General features: G+C 47.6%; 1 protein-coding gene across 3 annotated transcripts in view; it reads left to right on the top strand.

Moving 5' to 3' along the window:
* The first annotated feature begins 317 nt into the window (after window positions 1-317).
* TMEM45B (transmembrane protein 45B) overlaps window positions 318-16,551 on the top strand; it is a 251,561-nt gene continuing 235,327 nt past the window's right edge. The window contains exon 1 of one of the 3 annotated variants that reach the window (XM_069614151.1): window positions 318-474. The gene's annotated coding sequence lies outside the window, so the exon portion shown is untranslated. Of the gene's footprint in view, window positions 475-1,881; window positions 2,223-10,343; window positions 10,624-16,551 lie in introns of those variants that run through there. The other 2 variants (XM_069614154.1, XM_069614153.1) reach the window with 2 other exon arrangements.

Here is a 16,551-nt window from a genome sequence, read left to right as displayed (position 1 = left end):
CTCCAGTGGGCCGACCACCTTGAATGTAAGTACTGCAGTGAGGAAGGGGAGGACTAGGAGTGAGGCAGATTGCTGGAAAGTAAAGCATGCACTCTGACCTCTGGCCGCAGGTACACTCCTCGCTCCCGCCAGGGGTTCTCCACTCACACCTCACTTATTATCTCGCACACCCCCGTTTTGCCCTCAAGTCTGCTATTTTCCAGTCACCCTGTTATTCGCCCCCCGCCATTAGTCATCTTCCTCAGTTCCCTCGGGTGGGTCTCTTCTCACTGGTCACTTATTCTCCCCTTAAATATCAACTTCCAGCCCCCCCCCCCAAACGGCTCTCAGTCGCTCTCCCTGGCCCTTCGCCCCTGTCACTTTGCCACACCCGCCCCTCAGACACGCCTCCCTCTGATGACGTCAGCAAACTGTCCGGCGACGGCAGCAGCAGGTGCGCCGTGCACAGGTGCAGCTCAGCAGGGAGCCGCGCAGGTAAGGGGGCGGGCTGCTAATGTGTATTATTGCCCTGGGAGGGGGTCTTTGAACAGAGCGTCAGGGTGTGCGGTCAGTGAGAAATGGGGTGACTGACTGCCCTGCGATGGGCAGTAAGATGTGGGCAGCAACCTCTGTCCCTACCCCACCGAGCCTGCACAATCTCCCCCGCCTCCGTGTCTCCCCGGCCTCTGCGCCCCTTCCCGACCACTCCTGCTTTCCGTTTCCTAATCCGTCCCCACTTTTCTCCCCATGTCTCCTATATGAAATGACCCCCCACCACCACTCTCTCTTTGGTGTAACGTGATGGACCTAGCGTGAAACTCCTGGGGTAGTGGGGTAGCGAATGGAAAGGAGGGGAGGGGGATTCGTAGGAACATTGAGGAGGGCTATGCCTTAGGGAATTGAAGCTGAGAGAGGGAGGGTGATCGTGCAGCAAGGCGCTAGATAAAGGAAGGGGGTGATGGGTGAACGAGGCACACAGAGCACAGGAGGGGCGAAAGGAAGGAGTGGCAGGTGAAAAGGAAGAGGGGAGGGTGGACAGAGAGACGAGAAGTGGCTATCGAAAGCAGGACACGTGGACAATCTGGGATCTGAAGAAGAAGAGGGGCGACATGACAGGAGGAGTGTAAAGGCCAGTGAGACGCCGCCCACAGCGCCCACCTTCTCACTGATGGCAAACCGAGGGCTGTGGAGAAGACGAAAGCGTTGCTCTCCCGGCACCAGACCGCCAGCTCAATGAGTTGAGCGCTTGCCGCCGATATATGTTTAACCCAGAGTCGCAAGAATGAACCGCAACACCTCCCCCCGACCCCCATTAAAGCTGCAGCTGGAACGTTTGTTAGTCCCAGCTCAGGGCATGGCTTCGTGGGTAACGCCTCTGCTGGCGCCAGCCTGCACCCGTGCCAAGGTGGCTCGCACTACTGCCCTGCCGTGTTGAACTGTTCTTTCCTCACCAGGAAGGCGCCATGGCCGTAATTTGGTAGGTGGGGGGCAATGGTGTTTGCCCCCCCCCCCAAAAACTTATGTGGCACACCATTGTGTCCCACTCATTCTCATTTGACAGGGGCCGCTTTCCTTTAGATGTCATGCCCCCTCTCGTCCCGCCCCCGACCTTTTCAGAAAGGTTCCTCCACTGGCAGGTGCTCCAGCTTCTGGAAACATCCCCACTTGAGGGTCCACCTCCCTCATGGGATGTCTCACGCAATGCTGGCACTGATGCTTGGCAGGGCAACCCACACCAGCCTCCTGCAAGGCTGTTAAAGGGGCATATGACGCGTTTCCCTGTATATAAAGCCTAACCCTTAGACTCTGGGGAACAAATGATGTGTGAGAAGAAAAAAAACGCCTATGGCGGGCTTTATTAGGCAGGAGATAACGTACAAGTGCTCCGTTTGTCGTCACAGTGTCGGGATTCTACGCTGAACTGGAGTCCTGGCTTTGCGAGCGAGGAAGTCCTTGGCCTCCTCAAGTGGGCAACGGCCCTAAAGGTCGACCGCTTGAACACTCCTTACGGGGGAGCTTACAGGGGGGCACGAACCGCTGACCGGCCCCTTCCATAACTGAAATAGCTACCCCTCCCCCCACACCTGCCCCATTTCTTTATGTGGCCCTCGCCCCTGTGCTTGAACATGATCACTTGTGGTGTGCCAGCATAGCCCTGCGGCCGGAACATGCCTCCCGTCACAGATCACGGAAGTGAAAGGGAACAGGCGTTGCAGGGACACAGCGAAGTGTGCCGCCGCAAGGTAAGTAGGGGGGTGGGGTGAGTGTGGGGGCGGGCCCCAAGTCGGAAATGTTCAGGGGAGAAAAGACCGAAAAGTTATTTTTTCGGAAAAATTACTCTCTTTTCTTCCCTCAAACATTTCCTCCACAGGCTTCTTACCCCAATTCACTCTTAGCTTCACACCAAACCGAGAAAGAAGCAAAAATAACCCATGCTCTAATCTGACATCACATGTACAGTAGGGTGACCAGATGTCCTGGTTTCGCAAGGACTGTCCTGGAATTTGGAGCTCTGTCCCGCTCTGTCAAACTTATGTTCCCATTGGAAACTGCAGTGGTTCTTAGTAGTAGGTCTCCATAGCTGCCCGGCAGGAAGGCACAATCTCACACAGAAGAAATGCTGCATTTTACAACTTAAGATGGTGTTAGTTTGTGATAAATTAATTATAATATGTGTTTCTTTGAAAAATAACGCTTAATTCCCCAAACACTCCTGAACTGTAGTGCCTTGACAGCAACTTTCAAGAGTTAGTCGTACTTTTTTGTTAGTTGCCCTGTCCCGGTTATTTACTTTTTAAATCTGGTCACCCTAATGTACAGTTCTTTGCTGAGGTGCTCTCTGTGTTCTTTTACAGACACAAATGCAGTATGATTTAGGCGCACCGGCACTCATGAGGGGGACACAAGTACTAATAATTGTGACATGTATCTGGTTATAAATGCTGCCCGTCTGTTACTTTCTAGCTAATTCTAGCTTTCTATTTATTCTGGCACAGTGATGCCAGATGTCTGGCTTTTTTGTCCTGATGAATGCTGCTAATAATGACACAGTAGAAACCGGTAGACAATTGGTGTACATTAGCACCAATAACTTTGTAGGTGCCACAGCAATTTTCACATCGAGGTGCTAATCAAATGTTTTATTTTTTAACTCTGCCTGCTGAGGTTTATACAATACCATGCATGTTTCACCACAGTGGTCCCTGGTTTTAACCACTGATAGGGATTAGCATAGAGCAAGGGTTTGCAACTTGTGGCTCGCCTGATGTTTTAGACTACTACTCCCATGATACCTCTCCATTGACTGCTGGCTAGGGCTGATGGAAGTGGTAGTCCAAAACAACTGGAGATCTAAGGTTCAGATCTCTGGCATAGATTGATGCTTTCCGCATGCCTTATATTTGGGAGCTATGCCCCTCAGCGGCGGGCGAACCGTGTTGGTAATGGCCCGCCACCCAAGTTAAGGGCCCTAGTGAACTGAGGGCCCCTTAACGAGGGCGGTGCCATTACCGACAGGATCGGCCCACTACCGAGGGTCATATCACAATTACCACCCGTTTAGTTCCCTACACCCGTGCTAATGGTGTGTTAAAACATTTTTAACAAAAGAAACTTACCTTCGCTGTGCGTCATCAACATTGAAAACAGACTTCAGAGACGACCCCACTGCACAGCCACGGGACGCACCGCAAAGGTACGTTTCTTTAAAAAAAAAACACACACACTCTTAGCACCCGTGTAGGAAACTAAACGGGTTGTAATAGTGAGGGGGTAGGTGGAGCAGAGAAGGGGGCGCTAGCTACCCAGGCAGCTCATAACGCAGGCTTGTACCATACAATATAGCCCACACTCTGAGCATCCTGATTGGCCAGCGCCCCTCCTAGGGTGCTAATATTCCTTTTTGGACGTCTGTGTTAAGACGGTCCCAAATATCCACAGGAACTGGAGTCCGTCCAAGCCAGACTCAATGACGGAGTAGACAACGTGCACAGTGAAACCCAGCTTTATTATCATCCAAATAAAGCAGGGATGGCATACAAGCATTAAAATCTCGTGGCTCTCCGAGTGTTAATACAAAACAGTAGTTTTAATACTACACCCACGTCATTTTATAACATCATAAATAAAATCATCACAATTAACAAAACCTTTGGGGATTGGTTAGTGGGTTTGGCTACATATAGATCATACAGAAGTTAAACATTTTATTGGGTTAGACCTATCTGATGGCTCCACCCGGACCCACCCCTATATTGATAAAGGTAAAAATACATCATCTCTAGGAAAAGCAATTGGTGGGCCTACTATTTGATGGGAGGCATAACGCTAGAAGTTTTGATATGTTGGCTTCTTGCTAACCAACCTTGGGCACTCGACAGGTCATCAGGATATGAGCCGGATAGAGAGTAGGGGGAGAGAGGCCCATGCACGGTCCATTGTTCAATTAAAGAAGCTGCCATCCCTCATTCTCAGGCCATGAGATGGGGCAATCTCTTTGTTCCTTGTAGGGCAGCTCATGTCTTTGTGTGCTTTTAGAGAGTTGTCCCATCTCTTGGCTTCTAATGAATAGCCAGTGTCTTCCAATGATGGATCACGTGCTAGGAGACCGTGCATGAAATGGAATTGCCTTCTATTTATTGGGATTTTAGCTAATGTTAACGTGTGTGCCGTGTGTCCAAGAGGTAGTTATTGTGATGACTACAGCTGCCCCGCTCACAGCACTGAGTGCTTAGGAGCAAGACGATGAACAAATAAGAGCGTCCATCAGAAAGAAGAGCGCGCCGCCTCTTGGGACATTTCAAGATGGATTTGGGCTGTCCCAAACCCCTCTCTCAATGTTTAGTGTCGGTGCTCTGTAGCAAACAAGGTTATGAAGGAGCTTCTGGAAGGCTATGGATTTGTTTTTGAACTTTCTAAAATGTTACCACTAAAACTCTCTTTCACCAATCAATGTCCACGTGTCATGTTCTAGGCAAGCTGATCATTGCCATCGGGTGGGAGGGCGGTCGAACCCAGAAAGTGTTCTCGGTAGCCCGTGGATCCCAATGCTCATATGTGAGACACAATCATGGACAGAGGTTCCCATGTGAGCCAATGTTCCGTAACCACAGTGGCAGGGCGGGCGACTGCCGGGTGCCAATACCCTCCCAGGGTGCCATTAGGCCCCTGCCACGCCAGCTCGGGGGAGTCTTTTAAGGGCTCGCCAGAGCTGGTGTAGTAGGAAAAGGCACGGCAGGCACCCTATTCTTATTAAATGCGGTGGGGCGCATTTAATAAAAATAGGGTGCTGATGCAAAAGCATCAGTAGCCTATTGAGATGATTACCTTCCTGCTCCGACACGGGAGGGGGCGGTTTTCATCACAATAGGGCGCTCATGCATCAGCATGAGCACCCTATTGCAGTGATTAACTCCCTGAGGAGGATCAATAATGACTTAAAAGTATCCTTGGCTCACCCTTGGGTAGCGCGGGCTGAGCTTATAGTTTGCAGTTGGGTGATGCTGGAGCGTGCAAGGAAGGAATACTCGCTTGAAAAGCACAAGTAGCTCAATGTAAGGTACAGGCAAGTCTATAAACATTAAGGACATTTTATTAACTAATGATCGATACAAATTGGTAGTAACCCACATACATTTTTTTTGTTGCAAACGGCAAATAATAAGCTGTGCGTAATTCAAGGTATCGAAATGTGTCTATTCTGATCTAAATAAAATATCACCAAAGCTTTTTTTCTCTCTGAGGCAGAAGCAACAGGAGGCCATGGCATAAACCAAACCGTCCAAGCGCCTCTGTGTCCATAGAGGACCTCTTGTGGCATGGCCGGCTTGTGTCTGAGTGGTGAACTCTGCTTTGCCGTCTCGTAGAACTTCCAGGTTCAAGATTCTGAAGGCCAGCCCGGGGTCTTCTGCAGATCGGTTTCCTTGCAGATCTGTGGTGCAGACTTGAAATGCAATCCTCAACTTGTACAGGCAGATACGAGGGGACGAGCACACAACTCTCATCGGTTCCTGCGGGCTGAGAGATCACTTTGGCTTTACAGCGCTGTTGCATGCTTCTTACACCTCCTCTTCTCTAGGACCTCACACCTCCTCTTCTCTAGGACCTCACACCGCCTCTTCTCTAGGACCTCACACCTACCAGGCAAGCACAAAGAGAGCAGGCACTTACGGATTCGGAAAGCAGGGTGGTTGCCGTATCGGGTCTGAGGCACCACTGGGTTTAGGAATGTGTGTTCTAGGTCTTCGAGCAAGTCCTTATTCCATGCACAGGCTTGGGATCAGTAAGAACAGCCATGTGAGCAGGGAAGAGTCGTAAACCTTAATTTTCCAGGATTTGTAGAAAGCTTTAGAGAGCCCAGAAACAGGGACGTCATTTGGGGATCACCAGGGGTAGCTGCTGCGACCCCTGTGTTCTCCCTTACTGCCCCTGCAATCCCCCTTGCTACCCCCTGTAAAAAAAATTAAAAAAACAAACTGCTTTTTAAAAATGAATCTTCCAAGCTCCGGGAGTAACAGGGCCCCCGCAGCACCTGCGCTGTGGGGGCCCTGCCACACTAGGTCTGGGGAAGCCCCGGCTCAGTCTTCATTCAGGGTGAAGGCTGGGCCGGGAGTTGCAGCGCAAGAAGGAAGCACTCAGTAGGGGTTGGACCTGACCGTGACATGTGGCGCATGTCACTTTCAGTTCCAACCCCTTCTCCTCCGGCTTCCTCGTGGCTCATATACAGGAACCAAGGTTCCTGGTTCCTGTTTGTGAGCAGTACAGAGGAGCCGAGGATGGCCTGGAGTGACAAACCGAAGCTGGAAAAACAGCTACTGCGGCTTTTTTTAATGTTATGTGTATTTTGCATGTGTGAAGTGTGTGTCATGTACAGATGTATGTATGTGCTATGGGTCAGTGAGTGGTGGGTAAATTAAGTGTGTGTGTGTAGAGAATGCAATGAGGGTGGATGTAAGAGGTGTGTGAGTGAGTGACTGGTGGGTGTATGAGTATGAATGCGATACGTGTGTGTGTGTGGTGAATGCCGTGCGAGTGGATGTGAGAGAAGGTGTATGGGCCAGTGAGTGGTGGGTGAATGAGTAGAAATTTAATAGTGTGTGTTTGAATGTTCTGGGTGGGTGGATGCGTTCCTGTCTGGAGAATGCAGTGCAAGTGGACATGAGCGGTTTATGGGTGAGGGAATGGTGGGTGGGTGAATGGGTGTGTGTGTGTATATATATATATATATATATATGGGTGGGTGACTGGTGTCTGAATGTGGTTGCGTGTGAATGTTCTGGGTGGGTGTGTGCATGCCTGTGTGGTGAATCAATGTGAGAGAAGATGTATGGGTGGGTGGAAGGGGATGCCAGCGTGTGTGTGTGTGTGTGTGTGTAAGGCCCTGGGAGACTGGGGATCACTAGAGAATTCTTGACACATCCTTTGTTGACTTAGCATCTTTTACTGGTATTTTAGGGCAAAGCTAAGTCCATGTGTGTCATTACCTGGCTAGACTGGCATTTTGGTACTACCAGTCTAGCCATTGCTTACTGTGGCATGACATTTATTACTCTGCATATTTTATAAAGCAAGCATGATAAATAGTATTACCTCACTAGACTGACGTTTTGGTGTAGCGGCCTGTATATTTCTTACTGTAGCATGACTGTGCATCTATGATGAAGCAAGGATGAGGAGTGTTCTTATGGGTCTAGACTGGCCTACATTGGAACCAGTTTGTGCTACGCCACTGATTGGGCTCTGTTCACATTGAACGCATTCAAGTGTGATGTGAATGGTTGAGAGAGGCTGCAAACTCGACCAGGGCCCTGCTTTGGTGCAACACTGTTTAAGGAAATAAGCGTTGGACACAGTCTCAGAAGTGAGAGAGCTCTGGAGTGACCCACCCCTCCCCACTCAAACTCCTTCTTGGAAAGAGCTTTGTGGAAGCTTCATTCACGGGGAGGGGGTAATTGAATAACACTCCTCGCATATAGAGTTCTGAACATCGTAGATGCATTTAGCGGCACTCTTGAAGGAAGTGCAGCCCCCCCCATCCCCACACCTCATCCCATTAAAAAAGATTGAAGAAGAGTCATATAGGAAGGACATTAAGGTGTTATGTTCAGTTCTGGGGGACAACATGTGGTTGCTTGTCACATAGTTTAAAGATAAATGCACACATAGACAGATGGCCTCACCTTACTCACGCACAATGGGTTTCTTCTATTGTAGTGCTAGCTGACTCATAGATGCATTTAAAACCAGGGAATTTCGTTGATACTAAATCCCGGTCAATGATTACATTTTCTGGTCTTGCTCATGCAACATTTTGCTACTGGGTAAACGGACAGCACGTGCCCCCCTGCCCCCTGATCGCCCACCCACCCGGTTGGTGGTTTTTTTGTTTTAACACAGCAACGCCACAGATAATGAGTACTTCTGTGTCCATCGATCTATAGATGGTTTATGCACTAGCTGTAACCTGCGCTACAGATGTGTTACCCTGTTACAAGTACTGCATTATGCATGTTTTATATATACGCTCCATGTTGAATCTGGAAAATGGCATTCCTCAAATGTGTGATCGTGTACAGATCTCACCTCCCTCTGTGCCTCGGTTCTTATATCTGGCTGAAATGAGAGTGCCTGGAAACATGGGTATATGATGCATCTGAAGGTCGGGTGCCATCACTTCCTGTGATGTCATCAAGGTCAACGGCCGTGTGATGTCACTTCCGCTACCCTTGGCATTTTGATGAAATGATGTCCCTGCCCAGCAAGATGTCGGCACTAAACCACCTGCATACCTGAAACTGTGGAGACGAGAGTACCTTCTGAGTAGACAATGAGGGTTGGGTGGCACCTGTAGCATGATGGGTTGGTGGTGGCTACAGTAAAGCCGAGGGCTGTGCAGTGGTTATATGAAGGACTTGGTATCCCAAGATGGCATCAGCTTTGTGGAGGGGTGGCACCTGCCATTGTTGTGCAAACGAGAGGTAGCCGCGTCCCAGGACTAGGAACTTGCACCACGCCAGGTGCTGCAGCTTGAGACATGAGCTCTACTGAGAGCTGAACTCCACCAGACACTTCCCATCATACAAAACTTGAACACTTAGGCACCAGGATAGCAAGGCCCAGCATCAAGTGAAAAGTGTACCAGAACTGCCCACAGGGTGTCTGGTTGCACCAAAAACTGGCACTTATGTGCGTTGCCTGAACAAGTGAGGGGTTTTAGTGTAATGTTTTCGTTCGGTCTCTCTTGGTCATCAGTTATGACGTGTAATGACTAGATCAATCCCAAAAATTGTGTGGACATTACACAAATAATCATCATGACAACAAAGCTTCAGCTTATTTTATTGTGAGTTCATAAAATAGAGTTATGGCATAGCCAGCATGTTTCACACACTTTTGTGCGCTTCTTCTGGGCTATACTGGATGTAGTTATTTTTCTAAAGGGCACATAGTAAATTCAAGTTCAACTTGATCCTTACTCACGAAATACAATATATCAGGGGGTCTCCGTGTTAACAACTTGTGTAGATTTTGTAGCAAAAATGTAGTCTATTTTGCACGTATTTATTTTCTGCCATTTCCTCCAGGAGAAGAAACACGAACTGTTTAGTGATTTATATTCGTGATTGTAGGTCTTTCAACACAGAGCTTCTTTATCTGGTAAACCAATATCCCTGTTAATTAAAGCTGTGGCCCTTTGAAGGGATTTTAAATTAATTGAGGATTTTTAAAGTGTAGCTGTGTATTTTGAGGAACTGCAGGACAACTGGATGATTTGAAGGATATCTTCTCTTATAATATGTGAATATATACTTATTCACTTTCATGATATTGAAAACGATTTTATAAGTGGAAAGAAACACTGAATGGATGTATTATGTAGGAATGTGTAAGTGACACTGATGTATTTGATCTGTGAGGTCTCGTATATAAGGTGTGTAATAAACCATGTATAAGTTAGAAAGCCAAAGTGTTTGGATTTTCGGGTTCAGGGGATCCACTGGCAGGGAGGATCCTCACTACATAGTAATGGCACTATTGCCAGGGTCGGATTGGCCCCTCGAAATCGTCCCTGGAGAGTTGGGGCTGGTTTCTGGCCACACCTGGGCCGGTTTGGCAAAAGAAAAAAAGTTTTCATTTTTTTTTTCTCAAAAAGCACTTCATGGGATTCCAAGATGGCCACTGGAGCAGGGAGACGTGTCTGAGTCTCGTTCCTGCCAGGCTGCAGAAAAGCACTTTACTAAGCTGAAGATCCGAACGTAAAAACATCAACATACCCAGCCGTTAACCTGCAGAGGCCGCCGGCACTGAGGAGAGGGGAAATCGCCCCCCCCCCCGGACCGAACAGAGGAGACGTGAAATGCTGTGACTGGGGTGCCCCTCCCCCCTCTGGAGATTGCAATTGGAGCCGCGCCGCCGAGAGAAGCGACAGGGGGAGGAGGAAGAGGCCCCAGCAGTGCAGTGAGCACAGATCGGCATCCACCCGCGAGGAGCGGCTCATTTCCAATCGGGGCTGCTGAGATCCCGCGGCCACTCCCGCGCCCAGCTGACGGAGCCTGGGAGGCTCACAGCGCCACAGGTGGAGGAAGCGGAGCTTTGAGCTCGAATCGCAAGCACACCAGTGACAGGCACCGGCGGCGGGCGCAAGAGGTGAGCGGCTCTTCCTCCGGTGCCTCCCCCCCGCAGAGAAGGGTTGGGGGGGGGCAATTCCACATGGCAGGGGACATCCCCCCCCAAATAAGCACATAAGGCCTCCAGCTTTACCTGGGGAGAGACCCCCACCCTCCAAAATCCCGCCATCAAGGCCACAGGCTGCGGGGGGGAAGGGTGGGAAAGACCGAATGAAGCAATAAGGGGTGGACATCAGGAGCAGAAAGTGAAGCACTACTCCCCCAGAACCACAACCCCCAGGTCTGATCTGCAGGCCCAGCACTTCCAGGGGGCAGGAGAGACTGTACCCTCTCCACAACAACTCAAGGCATCAAGGCCTGCCTCCCCCCCCCCCCCATAGTTCCCACCCATCACAGCTGGAGGAGGGCAACAAAGACAATATCCCAAAGGCATTGCGGAGAAGCCCCCCTCCCCCCAAAGGTGGTGCCCTACTTCATAGGGGAACCCCGACATTGCGGCTATGGGAAAGGGGGCTCAACCCGATCAAACACACAATCTAACAAACGAGACACGTACATACTACAAATGTGGTCACTGGATACCCCGGTAAACACCAGGGGAAGGACACTGGAAGACCCAACAGTGGACAACATCCCCCCCCCCCCCAACATGTGCACCCTTCCTCCTTGAAGGGAAGATATGCATGCATGGTTTGTGGAGCTACAAGACAAGTTTATGTCAATGGTGCAGGACCAATTTGCCACAATGAGGAACGGCATGAAGCAGATAGTCCAAGAACTGAAGTTAGACTTGGCCATACTGGAAGAAAGGACGGACACGCTCGAGAGAATAGTCCAAAACGCAGAAGATGAAGCACTGAAGCACTGCAAAACAACGAGATGCAGGAACACCTGGTGCGGCTGACCCACAACTTAGAGATCCAATGCGAGGATCTTGAAAACCGATCCCGCAGATCCAATATCCGCATTAAGAATATGCTGGAGACGGTTCAGGATAAAGACATGTGGTCCAGGAAGTGTTCAGAGACATCATAGAGGCACAAGAAGCGGATACCATTGGGATTGACAGAGTGGGCCCAAAAAGAACTGGCGCTCCATGGGAAAGGAAGGTAGGAAAAAGGAATGTCAACAGTTACTACCTCTCTTAGTGATAAATTCGCATTTTGAAGAAATATATAAACTTTAATATGAAGTAATTTTTAAGATAAACATGGTACATATATTAATACATATAAAATTCATTTTCAGACACTCTAAAATGTATACATAATTGAGACATTGACAAAAACTGTTTCAGACATAGTAGTTCTAAAAAATTAGAAGCATATATTAATATAGCCGTTTGCATTTAACCTTTGCTGTGAGTCCTTAATTTATGTAAGGTTTTCGATCTATCTGGATCTCTAGATATTTTATTGCAATCTATTTAAACTTTTAGATTGCCAACTCGACATGTTTCAGTCCTCTATAACAAGTGCTGGGACTTTCTTCAGGAGTAGTCATAGACATCAAAATAGAGTGGTCAAGCAAATGGTCTGCGATCTTCCTTAGGTGAAGAATCTTTGGTTAAAAAAGATGTTTGTTGTAGTAACTGTTGACAAAACCGAAAATCAGAATCAGTATTATATTTAATATTCTGGCAACACAATTTAAGGTGTTGAGGAACAGGACAAGATAGATAAATTACCTGTCCGTTCTAGTGTAGGAACTCCCTTGGCGGGTAGAGACAAATCCACATTAGTTGGGCATGTTCTCTTGCGGGAAGTATGTATTCTTCCTTTAATACCTGCAATGGGTAAAGTGAGGGAGTAGTTAGATCTTAAAGTTGGATCTGAAAGTCATATAGACTATTCGGTTCCATTAAACACTTGGCATACGCCTGATAAGTTTTTCAAAATAACAGAAGAAAGAACACTTGCCTATAGCGACGACTACGCTACGGCACTCATGAATGCTATTTCAATCATTAATATTAGTGACCTTGAAGAAAATAGTGACAAACTCAACGACTGGGATGAGATAATCCAATTACGTAAAAAAGAGTGATTAGAACAGAACTACACGGCACCATCATGCTGGAATACCTTAAAAATAAAGCCCTACCACAGGGTTTAACAGTACCTAATGAACCACAACTGTTTTTAGACGACCCTAAATTTATACTACAGTGGAGCTATATTGCAAATCGCTGTGGGAGAGACTGGCTAATACTTATAATAGATACGGTCAAAGAAACTACAAGCAAAATAGAGATCGACCTTAAAAAAACTAGAGGAAGACATCAAAAAATGTATTGCCCTAGATGTTCTAAAGAAAAGATTAGAAGAAATCGATAAAGAAATGAAAGATTTCAAACAAACAAATACTCTAGAAAGAATACAAAGACTTAAAAAAGATCTAGCCAAATATTCCCAAGAAAAGACATATCCATATACAATATCCATATACAAAAGATAGATCGAAAACCTTACATAAGAGAAGGACTCACAGCAAAGGTTAAATGCAAACGGCTATATTAATATATGCTTCTAATTTTTTAGAACTACTATGTCTGAAACAGTTTTTGTCAATGTCTCAATTATGTATACATTTTAGAGTGTCTGAAAATGAATTTTATATGTATTAATATATGTACCATGTTTATCTTAAAAATTACTTCATATTAAAGTTTATATATTTCTTCAAAATGCGAATTTATCACTAAGAGAGGTAGTAACTGTTGACATTCCTTTTTCCTACCTTCCCTATAATGCACATTTTCAGTTTTTCCCATACTTAAGGTAGGAGTCCACGCGAGTGGACCTTTGGGATCTCCTCCTAGTTTTCTCGCTTCATGGGAAAGACCTAGGGATGTGCTAGTAGCCCTCTCCTCATACCCGCAAAAAGAACAAATCTTAAGGAGGGCGAGGCAGGTAGACCACATAAAGATGAATGGGGTGGACATTCAGCTATACCAGGACCTGGCTTCAGTGACATTACTAAAAAGGAGAGCGATGTCCCTACCGATAAATGAGCTGGTGGCGAAGGAAATAAGGTACAAATGGACGTTTCCATTTGGACTGCTGTTTGAGTGGGAAGGCAAACAAAGAAGAGTGACAACCTGTGAAGAAGGGCTCCACATTATGGACCTACAAGTAGAGGGGGCAGAAAGCAGGGGCAGCAAGGCAACGGGGGGAACTTCACAAGAGACCGAGAGGATGGGAAGAGGTACGACAAAAGAAGAAACAAAATGGAGGGGGAAGCTCCAAAAAGACAACAGTGGAGTAGAGGGGGGGCACAGGCAAGAGGGAGTCGCAAGGGACAAATTCCAACTATAGGAGACGGGAGAGGTGAACACTGAAGGTAGTTTGGAGAACGCAAAATCCAGCAGCCTGGCAGGGGACCAGGAACGGGTACACAGTAAGGTCTGAGGAAGATGCAGGGTTTAGGACTCCCCGCAAAGTTTATCCTGAGTTCATTGAGGGCAGGGACCAATAGGCTCAACACCCTAGCATCCTTAGGTACCCGTGCCCTCCTCGCGATCATAGTTGGTTCAAAGTTCCTAGTTGGGGGTGGGGGGAGTTGGGGAGTTTGGGGGGGAGGGCAGGGTGGGGAAATGTGGAAGAAAGAAGGGCTCACAGCTCTCAGGATCTTAGGACATCTAATCCGGGCTACACGAGATGGGGAAACTTAGAATTTTAACATATAACATAAGGGGCCTGAACTCTCCCGTGAAGAGGAAAAAGCTAGAGAGCATGCTCAAGAGGGTGAATGCGGACATCCTGCTACTCCAAAAAACACACATAAGAGCCCAGGATAAAAAGAAAGTATATATCAGAGGGTACAAGATATGGGCACAATCTAATGTCGCAGATAAAAGGGCTGGGATGCTGATAGCAATAAAAGGGGGAGCGGACACAGCTTTCATAGACAAACTAACAGACAAGGAAGGGAGGTATGCGTTTTCCAACTTTATGCTAGACGGTAGCTGTCTAACCCTGGCAGCGATATATGCACCCAACACGGGACAAGAGGGCTTTTTGCAGGACACGATGGGGAAGCTCAAGAGTTTTGCAAAAGGGGAGGTAATACTGGGGGGAGATCTAAATTTAGCTTGGCACCCACAATAAGATAAGAGCACGGGGGGACCCCATAGTCAGGGTGCACCGTCTTAACATCTCAAGCAATAGATGGACCAGATGGCGCATTGTGATTTATGGAGGGAATGGAAGGGCCAAAACAGTGGATTCACATATTACTTGCATGTACATAACACAATATCGAGAATTGACTATTTCTGGGTGTCAGTCGGGCTGTTGAGCAAAATTCAAGGAATGGAAATAGGCCCCATTGCGATGTCAGATCATGCCCCGCTTTGGTTGGAAGTGCAGACCCCAGGGAAGGGGGGAGGACTCTGGCTGTGGAGGCTACCACAAGATCTTCTTTCAGACTTGGTAGCGGGAGAAGCGATAAGGGACAAAATCATAGAATATTTTGCACAAAACGATACAGGGGATGTCCCTATGGGAAGCGTTCAAAGCGGTGATCCGGGGACATATGATAGCACTGAAAGCCTCCAAGGACATGCAGAGGCACAGCTGGGAAAGGGAACTGGAAAAGATAATAATGGACATCCGAGAGGAACTAATGACTCACCCCACCAGAAGTCTCAAGAAAGCGTTGAGACATGCGCATGGGCAACTAGAAATGCTGAACAATAAAAAGGCAGAGAAATCCCCCCTCCCCCCTCTATCTCAAACAACGAAACTACATCAAAGCCAATAAGGCAGACAGATATCTAGCAAGACAACTCTGCGTAAAACAAAAATCCATGACCATCTCAAATATCAAAAATGCACAAGAAGAGACACAAACGCACACCAAAGACATAGGGGTGGTTTTTAAGGCATTCTACCAAAAGCTGTACGCTACGTAAAAGCCCAGACAAGGGCAACCAAGACAGGTTCCTACAATCCCTCCCCATTCCATAAATATCTGAGGAAGACAAGCTGGTACTGGAGACCAGGATTAGTGAAGAAGTTAAGAGAGCAATAGCAGGACTCCCAAACAATAAAGCCTCCGGCCCAGATGGCTTCACGGCCCCCAGTTCTGACAAGACTGCTAAACTCCTTTAAAAAAAACCGTAAAATGTAACCCCGTTCATGAATGAAGCCAAGGTTCTGGTGTTTCACAAATCAGGTAAAGACCCCTCCCTCCCTGGCTCATATCGTCCTATTGCCTTGATAAATTTGGACTCCAAAATATACACCAAAATTCTGGCCACTAGGTTATCCTCGCTACTGCCTACCCTAATAAACACTGACCAACCGGGCTTTATTCCGGTCAGGCAAACGCATGACAATCTCAGAAGAATAATACACCTAGTGGAAAAGATTGGCATCACACACACGCCAGTGATCCTGCTCTCACTAGACGCCGAAGGCATTCGACCGGGTTGAGTGGTCTATACTTTTTAAAACACTGAAGCACATGGGTTTTGGTGATCACTACATAAATATGGTAAGAGCCAATTGCAACTCCCCATCAATCAGAATAGCAATAAATGGCGAGGTCACAGACGGGGTAAAGACAACAAGGGGAACCAAACGGGGCTGCCCTCTTTCCCCCCTCCTTTATGCCATCTTTCTGGAGCCACTACTAATTAGAATTAGGGAATCCACTCTGGTAAGGGGGATTGCGATGGCAGGCAGACAACACAAAGTAATAGCCTATGCAGATGACATGTTGTTGGCCCTAGAAGGTCCGGGGAGGACACTTCCGCAAATAGTAAAAGAACTGGAGGCTTCCGGGGCGATGTCTGGCCTAAAAATAAACAGGAATAAATCGGAGATACTGCATTTGGCTGGTGAGAGAGGGGCACTGGAAAGGGAAGCAGCATCTCTAGGCCTCAAAATGGCAGATGAGGTTAATCAAGTACCTGGTATAACACTCGCACACAAGGTGGACT

The sequence above is a fragment of the Ambystoma mexicanum genome, chromosome 9 (genome assembly GCF_040938575.1).
Source record: "Ambystoma mexicanum isolate Mex_15411 chromosome 9, UKY_AmexF1_1, whole genome shotgun sequence".
Lineage (NCBI taxonomy): Eukaryota > Metazoa > Chordata > Amphibia > Caudata > Ambystomatidae > Ambystoma > Ambystoma mexicanum.
This window is presented reverse-complemented; position numbering and strand designations above follow the sequence as displayed.